Source organism: Epinephelus lanceolatus, chromosome 15 (assembly GCF_041903045.1).
Source record: "Epinephelus lanceolatus isolate andai-2023 chromosome 15, ASM4190304v1, whole genome shotgun sequence".
In the NCBI taxonomy this organism is placed as follows: Eukaryota; Metazoa; Chordata; class Actinopteri; order Perciformes; family Serranidae; genus Epinephelus; species Epinephelus lanceolatus.
The window spans coordinates 8,654,198-8,666,199 of NC_135748.1; positions in this window are offsets into that span (position 1 = coordinate 8,654,198).

A 12,002-nucleotide genomic window follows, 5' to 3' on the forward strand; every position below is an offset into this window, starting at 1 on the left:
TTCATTAGAATAACTTTCATATTTGCAATCATTATATTCACACATCACTAAATGGAACAGATAATCAGAGAACAGGATCATATTCTGCCCACTCCTTTGCCTTGTAGCCCCTCTAATGGTCTCATATCAGTGCTCGTACACTGTGGTCAAGCTATCAAACTAAGCAGCGCTGATTAAATATGATTCAGGATTCTGTGACCACATTGCCTACTTCTAACCTCAAATGTTTTCAGAAATATACTTCAGTGTACTGTTTAGCTGTTATTTGACATAGTTGGTCCAGCTGGTGGGTGGTGCTTGGTTATTTCTGGTCAACTGTCTCCAACATGGCGGCCAGGTCACTTTCTCATTATACAGCTAAATAGTACATTAAAAAATGCTTCTGAACACATTTGAGGTGAGAAATAGGCAATGCAGTGACAGAATCTTGATTCATATTTGATCAGTACTGCCTAGTTTGGCAGTTTGACTACACTCAAGCAGTGAGACTCCTTTTCTCTGACTGGTTGTTTCTGGTGCACCATGGTATATTCTAGCGACTGCCTTTAGAAGCACTGGAAGTGGAGGAGGGACATAATTTTTTTCTCATGTATTTCTGTCAGAATATGACAGTTTCAGCAAATTTTACACAAAGTTACAACAGCGCAGAGATCGAAAAGTGGCTGATGGTATGGCACTAGTGATTCAGCATATGTCAATCCCTCACTGGCATAAGCAGAACCCTGGAGTGCTGCGCCGCGAGTGTCTACCAGCACGTACCATTTCTTAACAGCAAATGCAGCTTGAAAGTGATAAGCCATTTTTTGGACCAATGCATATGCAAAAACATGTTAGGACAAGTACAACCGTAAATGATGTTTTTATTTCTGTCTTTATTGACAATACAGGGCAACATAACACTGTAAATAAAGGAATGTATCATTTTCTCTCATCTGTTCTGTTGTTGGGATATGATCTATGGTTTTAAATGACAGTACATGTTTCATACATGTCTATCGCTGCTGATGTGCTGGAAGTCTATGCGATGTGCCCAAAGATAATATCAGAGCTATCCTTGGCTAACTTAGCCCTACTACCATAGCCAGGCTGGTTAATCGATTACAGAAACATAGAGCTACATTACTAATGGGCTACTGGTATTATTTGTGCTATGCTCAGTGTATCAGGAAAATGCGATCATAACTGACTTGAAAAGGAAAATCCACGCTGTGGAACATTAACCTGGCATACGTTTGACATATTATTTCTATGTCGCCATGACATTGTTTGAATGACTAACTGGTTGTTATTGCCTAAGCCATTTTCTATCAGCATACATTCTCCTTACAGCATCTCAGCTATTAAACCTGAGCTGTTTGGGCTGAGAAAGCCATGTGTAAGTAAGGTAAAGGAGGTTATTGGGTTGGTGTGGGGAGCAGTGAGACCTGGCATTAGGGGAGTGGCTCTGGGACGCCAGAGATCACTGTCTAGCCTCCTGGAGGTGTCGTGGGACCAACTAGACAAAACACTGGTGAAAGGAGGTTCCCACCTGATGACCCCAAAGACATGTTAGTTATCATTGCTCATTGGTCTGTATAGTTAAGCCTTGCCATAATAGCTTATCATAGGGCTTAGGAGGTTATTCACTGAGTGCTGATCCTTTCTCTAGAGCACAAACTTCTTGTGTTTATTTGAATGCTGTGCAAACTGAACATACATGGATGTCTGAATCAGACAAAAACATGCTGACACACACAAACTCACATGCGTACATGTACACACAATTGTGAATTAAACTGATGTACAGAGGTTGGTGAGTGGGCACAAACAGGCAACAGCATAAACGTTTTTAAATATATAATAATATCAATAATTGTGATAACTGCCATAGTAATGAAAGGAAATATTCATATAAATATATAAAAATTAATTCTTCATCAGCATCTGCTTCTGTCATTAAATGGGTTATGGGCTGGCTATGGGTTATACAGTTGATTAAATTATGCAGTGATTTGCACAACAGGTCACTGAGTGATATTGTTAATAGCAGACCATAAAACTTATCCGACACCCTAGTGTTGCATACTCATAGCCTTTTTGTAACCATACAGTGACATTGCTGCTCTAGAAGCCCAGAATTTTTTCTTATGCCTGCAGATTTCACCCCTTTTATTCACTGTGCCAACTTGCCAAAACTGATCTTGCAAACATCCATTGATCACTACATAACTTGCAAGTACAATGTTTGGATATTTTATCAAGAAGCCAGTCCGGTCCCCAGCAGTTCAGTGTCATAAGCTTGATGGCTGTCCAGGAGGAGGCAGCAGTGTACAACATTCTGGTTGATGAACTGACAGCCATCACCTTCAGTGGGCCCTTCATAGTTACCACAGGGCAGCAAACCCAAGAACACTGGCTCCAGTCCTCTTCTGGGCCTATAGGTACTTGTGAAGCCCTACGTCTTTGAGCCTGCTGTGGTGAAACAGATAATATATATACTGACAAAAATGATGATGATGATGGTTATCATGGATTTTTTTTGCTTAACATTTCAAATCATGTGGAACTAAAATAATGTATCCAAGTCTTTGATCTTTTTAAAATATGCTATTTGTAACATTTCAGTAAGTCATTATTGGCTGTCAAACAATTATGGTAATAAAGTGATCTGTAAAAACAAACTTGATAGGCGAATGGGTGCACCTCTATGGGAGCTCTGACCCATGCGTACAAACATTTTGGAGACGGGGGAAATTGGCATTGCAGATGGTGAGATAGTGAATTCAAACCAGATTGTAGACATTAAATGTGAGAGGGTTCATTATGCTCACACATTAAATTTCGCTTCATATTACACATAACTTATAGAGTCACTTTATCATGAACATTCAGTGTAGCAGTGTTATTTATAATTATCAGCACCTTTCTTTGGAAAAAAAAATCAAGCTAACTCAGATTTAAAATCAAATTCAGCTCATTATTTCATCTGTGCTGTCTCACTTTCCCGCCCCTGGAGCGCTAAAGACAGGGTCAGACTTTGTGCTGCTGACACTTGTGGTCAGCTGTGAAGTGCACAGCAGCTGTTGAAATTGCAGAAGGCAGTGTTAATAATTTTCAATAATATCTTCTAATACTGTGCATATATCACCAAGTACAACTTTAGTTGTCATGTTGTTTTTGTGTGTAAAATCGCTGCAGTAAATGCAACTGTGCGATCACTGGAGACACTATGGTGGCTGCAACTCACTCTTTGCCCTCTCCATCCACCTTATATACACCTTCATCACCTGCACATAGAAACTGAGTTAATTAGCAAGGTCTAGAAATAAACTCACAACAGTAATCACACAATTATTACATTCCATAATCTTATTATGAGTTCCAATCATAATGCAGGACAAGTTTGCCATAACAAACTTAATTAAAAAGATAAATTGTGCTCATCTATCAAACTTCCATTTTCATATGATATCCCAGGGTGTCGAATACCACTGATTATCGCAATCATTTTTGGCAAGATGACTCATACCAGTGTATGGAAAAGTGAAAACTTATATTACAACCAATGGATTTATGATATGCTGACCTCAGTGAACAGAGATAATGGCCAAGGTCTAACTAATTCTTGTCATTACTATACACAATAGTATGTAAAAAATATTCAACAAGTTCAAATTTTTGTCTGTTCTCAATTGTAAAAATGAACAACTATCATGCACTTATAATACTATGTGAGGAGGGAGAAGGACTTCCCATGTGGAATCCAACAGTGCCGTCAGTGTGCCGTACAATTGTTGGAACAAGGACAACATCAACACAGATTTAAAGCCGTTGTATTCTATTATGATGAAGGGAGACAAAATTATGCCTGACAAAAAGATGCAAAGATCCAGCTCTCATATTACTGAGGAGAGACAGTCCACCTTTTTATTTTTCTTGCACTTATAAGATCCACAACAGAGTAACAGCAACACTGGAATAATAGCGAAGGCAGTGGGAGCTTGGGCTGCCCAGTCTTTATGTCAGAATACTACTGTGCTGTATGCCCATTAGTGCCGATGGGATCAGATAAGAAACAAACTCAAAATTCTGGAAGAACCACAAGTTGAAAAAGGTTTGTTTTTTTGTTTTAATGAAATTGACCCAAAAGAGAATGATAGCAATGTAACATTTTTTACAATGAAATGAATCCCAGTGAACTTTCAGAAGCCATTTAATTCTAATGGACCAGTAACAGGGGAAACTGGCACAGCAGAATGAATCTGTGAAATATGGGGTTTGAGTAGCTTGATGACCTGGTTCCTGCAAAATCTTTGGAGCCAGCTGAGAGGAGTCAGTCATAAATGTTCCCCAATACCCTTTTTCCACCAAAATAAGCACATATATGCAAGTTTTTTAAATGCATGAAAGCTGCTAAAAATAGGCAATAGACTTTTTTTCCCACTGCCAGTAGATGAATATGTCTATCTGCTTTATCTGGTGTTACATTAACGTCATGAACATGTGGTAAAGCAGGCTAAGTACATAGTGGAAAACAGCATGGAGGTCAATTAAAATGTTATGGTGATTTAACCTGGACTCCCTCTGAAGTCATCGAAATCCGGCGCTTGGGCAGTGACTTCCGGCATCAGGCACCAACAAAAAAAGCCATCCTTGAATGTCGGCATGATAACCAGCTGGTCGCTGTCATAGTTTAATGGTGGCTGGTGGTGTCGGGGAAACGCAGCAGGACAAAAACGAAAGTTAAGGCTGCAAAAGTCCAAGCAAAGTGGGCCTCCAACAAACACCAACTTTCACCTGAGAGAGCAGTGCTAACGTCCCATAAGACCATAAAGCCAAACCTAAACCACGTAACTTTGTTGCTGTAACCCAACTTCATGTTTTGTTGCCAAATCCAACCACATGCATTAGCTGCTGAAGGAAAAAAAAACCATCAATTCGGGGTGTTGTACCGATGCAGTGCATTTATTTTGAAAGAGACTGTATGCAAACAGAAAACTTCCTGTAAAAGGTATTTCGAAAGAAGACAATGCATGTCAGAGGCAGAACCATTTAGTTTCCCTATGGTATTTAGTTCTCAGGCTTGTACACCATTTATGCAATAATTGAAGGGGGGTAAAAGCTAGTCTAGCTGCTAATAGGACAATAAGTTTACACAGTTTATTCAAAAGACGTATTTGTACCTTCAACTCATATCTCATAACTGTCTGAAAACCTCTTTTTTGAGCAGTTCACAGTTTGATTTAATAGTATCCAAATACAACAATGGTATTGCAACAGTGTATCAAGGGAGGGTCAATAGCAATAATTAAACTTCAGCATAAATATTCTTTCTTGGTAATGGTAGTTTGACAAACAACTCAAGGTCCACTTAATAATTTTTTTCCCCAGATATACAGTAGAGTACATGATGATCCTGTGATGGTAGACCATGGTAATGCAGTTGGAAAATAAAAGAAAAGCTAGTAAGTGGAACAAAAATAATGCTATATCAGTCTCCACTGTAGATTATCTTTATAGTCGCCACATCTTGTTCCTCTGCAGGTTTTGAGCTTTTCAGCTCATCATTTCCCACTGAGAAGAGGCTGGAGTTGACTTTAAGGACCCACTCTGTAATCCTCTGGTTAGTGTAGTACTCATCATCACTGTCCTCTTTTAGCCTCTCCAGATGACCTTTGTCTTCAGAGCCCTCAGATTCTGTTTCAATAGCTGAGTCATCGGAGCAGAAATCTCTTTGTTGCCTTGCTTTGCCAAGACTGGCATCATGTTTAACCCTGACTGGCATCATCGTACTGCTGTCATTGGCACCAGGATCACTAGCGTCATTCGGCTTTTGTCGAAGCGGAGGGTCCGCTGGTGCTGCAGTCAGTGTTGCAGCTGGCTGACCATCAAAGGTCTGTTTAATCAGTCTGCTGCTAGTCTCTGAATCCTGGACAGCTGCTTTGTTGCACGCTGCAAGAGAAACACTGATTTTACTACATTTGTTAGACTCCTGATTTACTTTCCCACATTGTGCAACCAACACATGAAACACTGTATTTTTTGTCATCACTTCACCAGTTGGTAAATTATTGCGATATCCTTTTGGTTTGGCTGACTTCTTTCTGAGTGCTGGTAGAGGATCAGTGCGTTCCACTTTGCTTGAGATGGTTCTTGATCGGCTGATAGGTGGTAGAGGGATGTTTGTCGATTGTTTTGGTTTCGACAGACCCATGAGACGTTTTGACCTGGTCAGGACGTGTGCAGTGTCTGCAAATTTTGCAGCTCCTTGGAGATGAATAGATGATCGCCTTTTAATGTCTGCAGAAATTGGTAAATCCAACTTTTGGACGCTTATTTCCATAATTCGACTTCTCCTTTCAGTAATATTCAATCCCCATCGGCTGGATCTTCTGCTGCAGTTTAAATCTGACCCATCCTGCTTGTTATAAGCAACTATGTGTGAACTTTTCATGGTTTCAACTGCTTGATGCATCCTCTGTCAGGAAATCTGATCCATCTTTGACGCATGTGGATTCACTTGACTGTCACCTTTCTTTATACTGCTTATCCTTTCAAGACCCCGCCTACTCCACACACACATGCATTAACACACACACCAACAGAACTCTGAGCAGTCACTTGATCTGTAACATTACCCTTTATTGTTAACCTGTAACGACCCAAACTCTTTCACAGTTGATGCATCACCAACACACAATCACACATAGAGAACCATTTCTTCATGTCAGTGTAAATTGGTGATGTCTATGGAAAGGTTGATCTTTGACTGTAAAACGACTTCAATTCACTGGAAGTGAGTGGGGGGGGGGGGGGGTCAGGGGTGCCATCTCCTTGCCTATCTGATCAAACCTCCTTCTGATCCTCTGCTGTGAAATCACACGAATTAACTTGTGATTTTCAAATAACATCACCACATAAGGGGCAGTTCATTTTGGGAAATGTGCTAATAAGCTTTCTTTCCAAGAGTGAAATGACAAAATTGATATCAATTTCATTTCTGTGTGTTAGTGCTGAAGTTGATCTTGTGTCAGAGGATAAGTTTCCATATAAATTCTGTGCAAATTTTAATCAAATTTCCAGAACATTGGCATTGCTTTTGTACCTGCTCCCCAAGTACATTGTTTCTACTCCCTAAGTACACACCACTCACCAAACGTGTGAAACCTACAGGCATGTGACACCGCTTTCAGATCAGGTGACGCTCAGGCCAACAGTTCACCCAGAGCTAACCTGAAGTGGGGCATCAAGAGGGCATAGCGCAGCCACAAGCTAAGGATTGAGGAACTCTCTGCTGGGGAGCTGATGGAGGTCCTAACATATTCAACCTGTCACAGGCCCAAGCAGCTGTCCCCACTTGCTTAAAACCATCTCCATTGTGCCCGTGCCTTTAATGACTTCCACCCTGTTGCACTCACTCCCACTACCATGAAGGTGTTTCAAGGGACTGATCCCGGCTCACCACATAACGTGATTGCAACTCATACTGGACCTCCTTCAATTCCCCTATCACCAGAACAGGAGCACAGAGGACACAACTTCGACAGCACAACACTCCACTCTCCCACCTGGACAACAACATCTGAGAATACTGTTCATCGACTTCAGCTCAGCATTCAACACTATCATCCTCTCCAAACTGATCACCAATCAGTTTTTTTCTCTGGGTACTCTGGCTTCCTCCAACAATCCAAAGACACGCAGGTTAATTGGTGACTCTAAATTGTCCGTAGATGTGAATTTGAGTGTGAATGGTTGTCTGTCTGTCTGGCAGGTTGCCAAGATGTACCGTGCCTCTCAACCAATGTCAGCTGGAACAGGCTCCAGCATGCCTGCAACCCCCAAGAGGATACGCTGTTATGGAAAATGAATGAATAAATGACTGAATGAACAACAGTCTCCCGGGTGCAAGTCGGTGGTTATTAGACCCATTCACAACCTGGCAGAGTGGTGTGCCAACAATAACCTGTCTGTCAACGCAAAAAAGTCCAAGGAACTCATTGTGGACATAAGGAAGACCAAACATGGCACACACACACTCCTATTTGTACCAACAGGATGGAGGTTGTGCATGTCCAGCTTTATGTTCCTGGATGTCCATATTTCACAGGACCTCTCTTGAGCACTTCAAATCAGACTAAGAAGGCTCATCAGCTTTTTGTCTCCCTAAAGAGACTGAAAAAAAGTCCATCTGTCTACTTAGATTTTGGTGAACTTCTATCACTGCACTATCAAGAGCATCCTCAGCACCTGCATACACAAACTGCCCAACACATCAGTGTTTCTTCACCTCCTGCCACCAAGGCTGTCCAGCGCAAGCAGTGTCCTCAGTGACACCTGAAGTATTTTGTCATTGTTAGTGTCCACACTGTTATTTTCATATGTTGATTTGTTCTGTAGCACAACATCTATTGCATACTTGTTCATCCTGAGAGAGGGATCCCTCTATTGTTGCTCTTCCTGAGACTTCTTTCATTTATACCTCGTTAAAAAGGGTGTCATACTGTAGATTGTGCAGCCCCTTGATGCAAATTTGTAATATTGGTTTAAATAAATAAAAATTTGACTTGATGGGACTGGCCCAACAGTCTTCCAAACATGTATCCCAAATGAAGCCTCCTGTAAAATATTCACTACTTAGGGTATCTGATCTGGCACTGTGGATATATAGGACAATATTGTCACAGCAGGAAATGACTGGTGTGTACTGCAAACCTAAGCCTGAGGTTTCAGTTTCAAGTCACGTTCTTAAGAGCTCCTCGGTGACCCCATCTAAATCCACTTCCTGGTCATTTAATTAAAGCACTGCTCAAATGGGGAAAGGGGGGAAGGGATTATTTAGCAGCTGTCACAGACACTGTGCACTTCAGTTGCAGCATACATTCATTGGAATGAGTGAAAAAAAAGCTCAAACACAGTTTTGAAAACACACTTCAGAATGTCTCCGGTCTAGCCAGAATCTAACAAACGTTAGGTGGTAATACATGATTGTCAATGTTCTGACATACACTGCACAACCAAGATAACTGCCAGTCAATGGCGATAATATCTCTCCTGTCAGTTTGTTTAGACGTGTACGTCACCAAACATGTTGACACTGCATACAACAATGTGTCTGAGACAGGCGTCAGCTCTAGAGTTGCAGTGGATGTATTATGAGCTGTGTGTTTTGGTCTGTGACACTGTAGACCGCCTGCACGGACCAGCCATGGTGAGCTCACTTCTTCCACTGACAGCCAGTTAGGGATGTGTATAGTGGGTGACAGGACGGGGGTTCAAAATTCTCCTTTCAAAGGAAGATGACATATTTTGCTAGCCAGAGTTGTGGATTTTAATGCCCAAATTTGTAATAATAATAATAATAATAATATTAATACCAGTATGAAGAACAAGAAGAAGAAGAAGGAAAAAGAATAAGAAGAGGAAGAAGAAGAATCATTGCTTCCTTACCAAATTTGCCATCGGATGAAAGAAAGTTTTGAGACAGCATTATAAGCATATAGGAACCTAAACTGTTCATTACAGTCAATATATTACCCTACTACTGCTACTATATAAATATCAGATCACAGTGACATGTTCAGATTAAACTCATATTTTAGACCACTCGTTCTCAGACTTTTATGTCTTGACCCCTTTGGAAGCTGAAAAGTCATACTGCACAAGCTAGCAAGTAGCTAGCTCATTTGCAATCAGTTGCATTTCTGGTAACAGTATTGGGGACACTGGTAACAAAACATGCCTAGTAGATAGTAGATAGTAGATCAATACTGTGATACTAGACTAGATATCGTCTTATGATTTGGATATTGTACTATCGTAGCTGTTGTCTTCCTGATTTCAAAGTTTAGTTGTTCTATTATTTGCCTTTGCCCACTTACGGTCTTGACACAGCAAGCTGATGGTAGGCCGCTGGTGAATGTTAGGCCGACTGTGAGCAGCTGTTACCCTAAACGGTGTGGTGTGTCCCAACGGTGTTGTGTCCCACACCGTTGCCCCTCGGCAGCTCCCATTGACTTTTTTTTCAGCAACAGTGGAGCCCATCGGTGAATGAAATCACTCTGATTGGCAGTTCAGCTTAGTGCAGCAGAAGAGAAACGTAAGTGAGAAAGTAACCAAACAGCTAAAGTCAATAGAGAGTTAGACCAAAGCAAGCTTGAGCTTTTCAGCAGAAACACTTCCTGATGGTTTGTGTTGTTCACTGAAGCACATAAATATACTTTGTACTTTCAACACTGGATTGTGTCAGTGTGCTAACTGGCTAACTAGCGTCAAGATGGTCTTCTGATTTCCCTTTTTGAATGATGATGACTGACAACCGCCATCTGCTGATGTGGAGATTTGTTTATTCTCGCACAGGTGCAGAATGCCGGTTGGCCATCGGCTGTAGTCTTTGGGGTGTGTTCAAGTGCAACTTTTTGGCAAAGACAGGCAAAGCAGCACGGGGCCTTGTTGCTGCTAGTTCTCTGAAGTCGATTTGGTGGCACAATAGCCCCTCAATATCAGTATTGAGGTATTTGGTAAAAAATATCATCAGAGTTGATTTCCTAATATGTAAGATATTTGTGGACACAATAGTCCAGAATTATTGCTTCAATGGAGGCCATTGTCAAAATGGTACATTATTGGAATACTGGTTACTGTTGAATTTACATTATAGTTTAAAAGGTCATTCTTAATAGGCTATCATCAGGATGTAATGACTTTAGCACAGAATGACATTTGGTCACAAGTATGTAAGCTACATAGTGTGTGGTATTAGGAAGGTATCAACAAAAAACAACTGTCAGAACAGTGAATGGAGGTGTCTTCTTTGATATTATCAAAGGGGAAGAAAAGTTGGGAACAACTTTCAGACAGCATGGTAGACTCAAGAATCATTGATTTCACTGATTATCAGGGATGCATTATGCTTATTATCAAAAGCCACAATTAAGCAGATGTTTAACGACAGCAACAGAACAGCTTAATCTCATTCAGTTGTGTAGTGTTCCTCAACATAGACATATGTACGCCTTATGAAATGACGCAATCCAGCACAACAGTGAAAACATCAGGTTAAAAATGACCACAGAATAAACACCTGCCTGACACAGTCTCAAATCTGAAACATCTAAGCTTTACAAGTATGCCATTTATTATTTGGATTGTTGTCTTGTATTGCATTATACTGCTCTGGTGTTCACATGAGAATGGTTTATGATGCAGCTAGCTTCACAACTTGTCCACATTTGACCTTGTCTTGCCTAATTTCAGACAGTTCTGATGTGTTATAAAATGTCTTCCTCCATTCATGAACATTTGGCACTGTTGGTGCCTGTTCCTCATAATGTGTTAAAATGCTGGTACTAAGAGAAAAATCTGTGTCTAAGTTAAATAATTTATTATTATTACCGTAAATTACTGCCACCATTAGGCTACGCGTCCTGTATAGACACTTTTTATACAGTTGATTACAGTATTGTCACATTCACATCATCATTCATCAAGGTGATATTGGAATACCAGTTAAAAAATGAATGGAATCTCCAGAGTTGATTCAAGGTTAACGTCAAGGAGTACCAAGGCCTGAGAACAGATTTTGATGCAATACCAAGGCTGTATCACTGGAGGGCGGTATTGCAATGCTGTACAGAGTATTAGCTGCAGTAAGCATACACACCCCAAATTCTTGTCTCTATGTACAGCAAAACTGGATCAGCATTGGTTTACATTGTGTTAAGATGTAAATTAGGTGCCATATTCAGTTTGCAGGTACAGAAGGTCAAGGTCAGTATCTGAGAGACCTTTCCTTTGCTTTAAAGTTGACAAGTTCGCAGGAAAAGATCTGCAAGTTGTGAGGAGGCACAGCTCTCAGCAGTGTAAAACAATATAACAATACCTCAGAACAACCACAGCTACATTATGTTTCTGTGTGTTTTCATAGGCAGACACAGGCACAGCCGGACTACTTTTTGCATCTGAAGGGGCATCCTAATATTTTTGCCCTTTTCATCATCTTTTCCTTGCATAACATCCATATT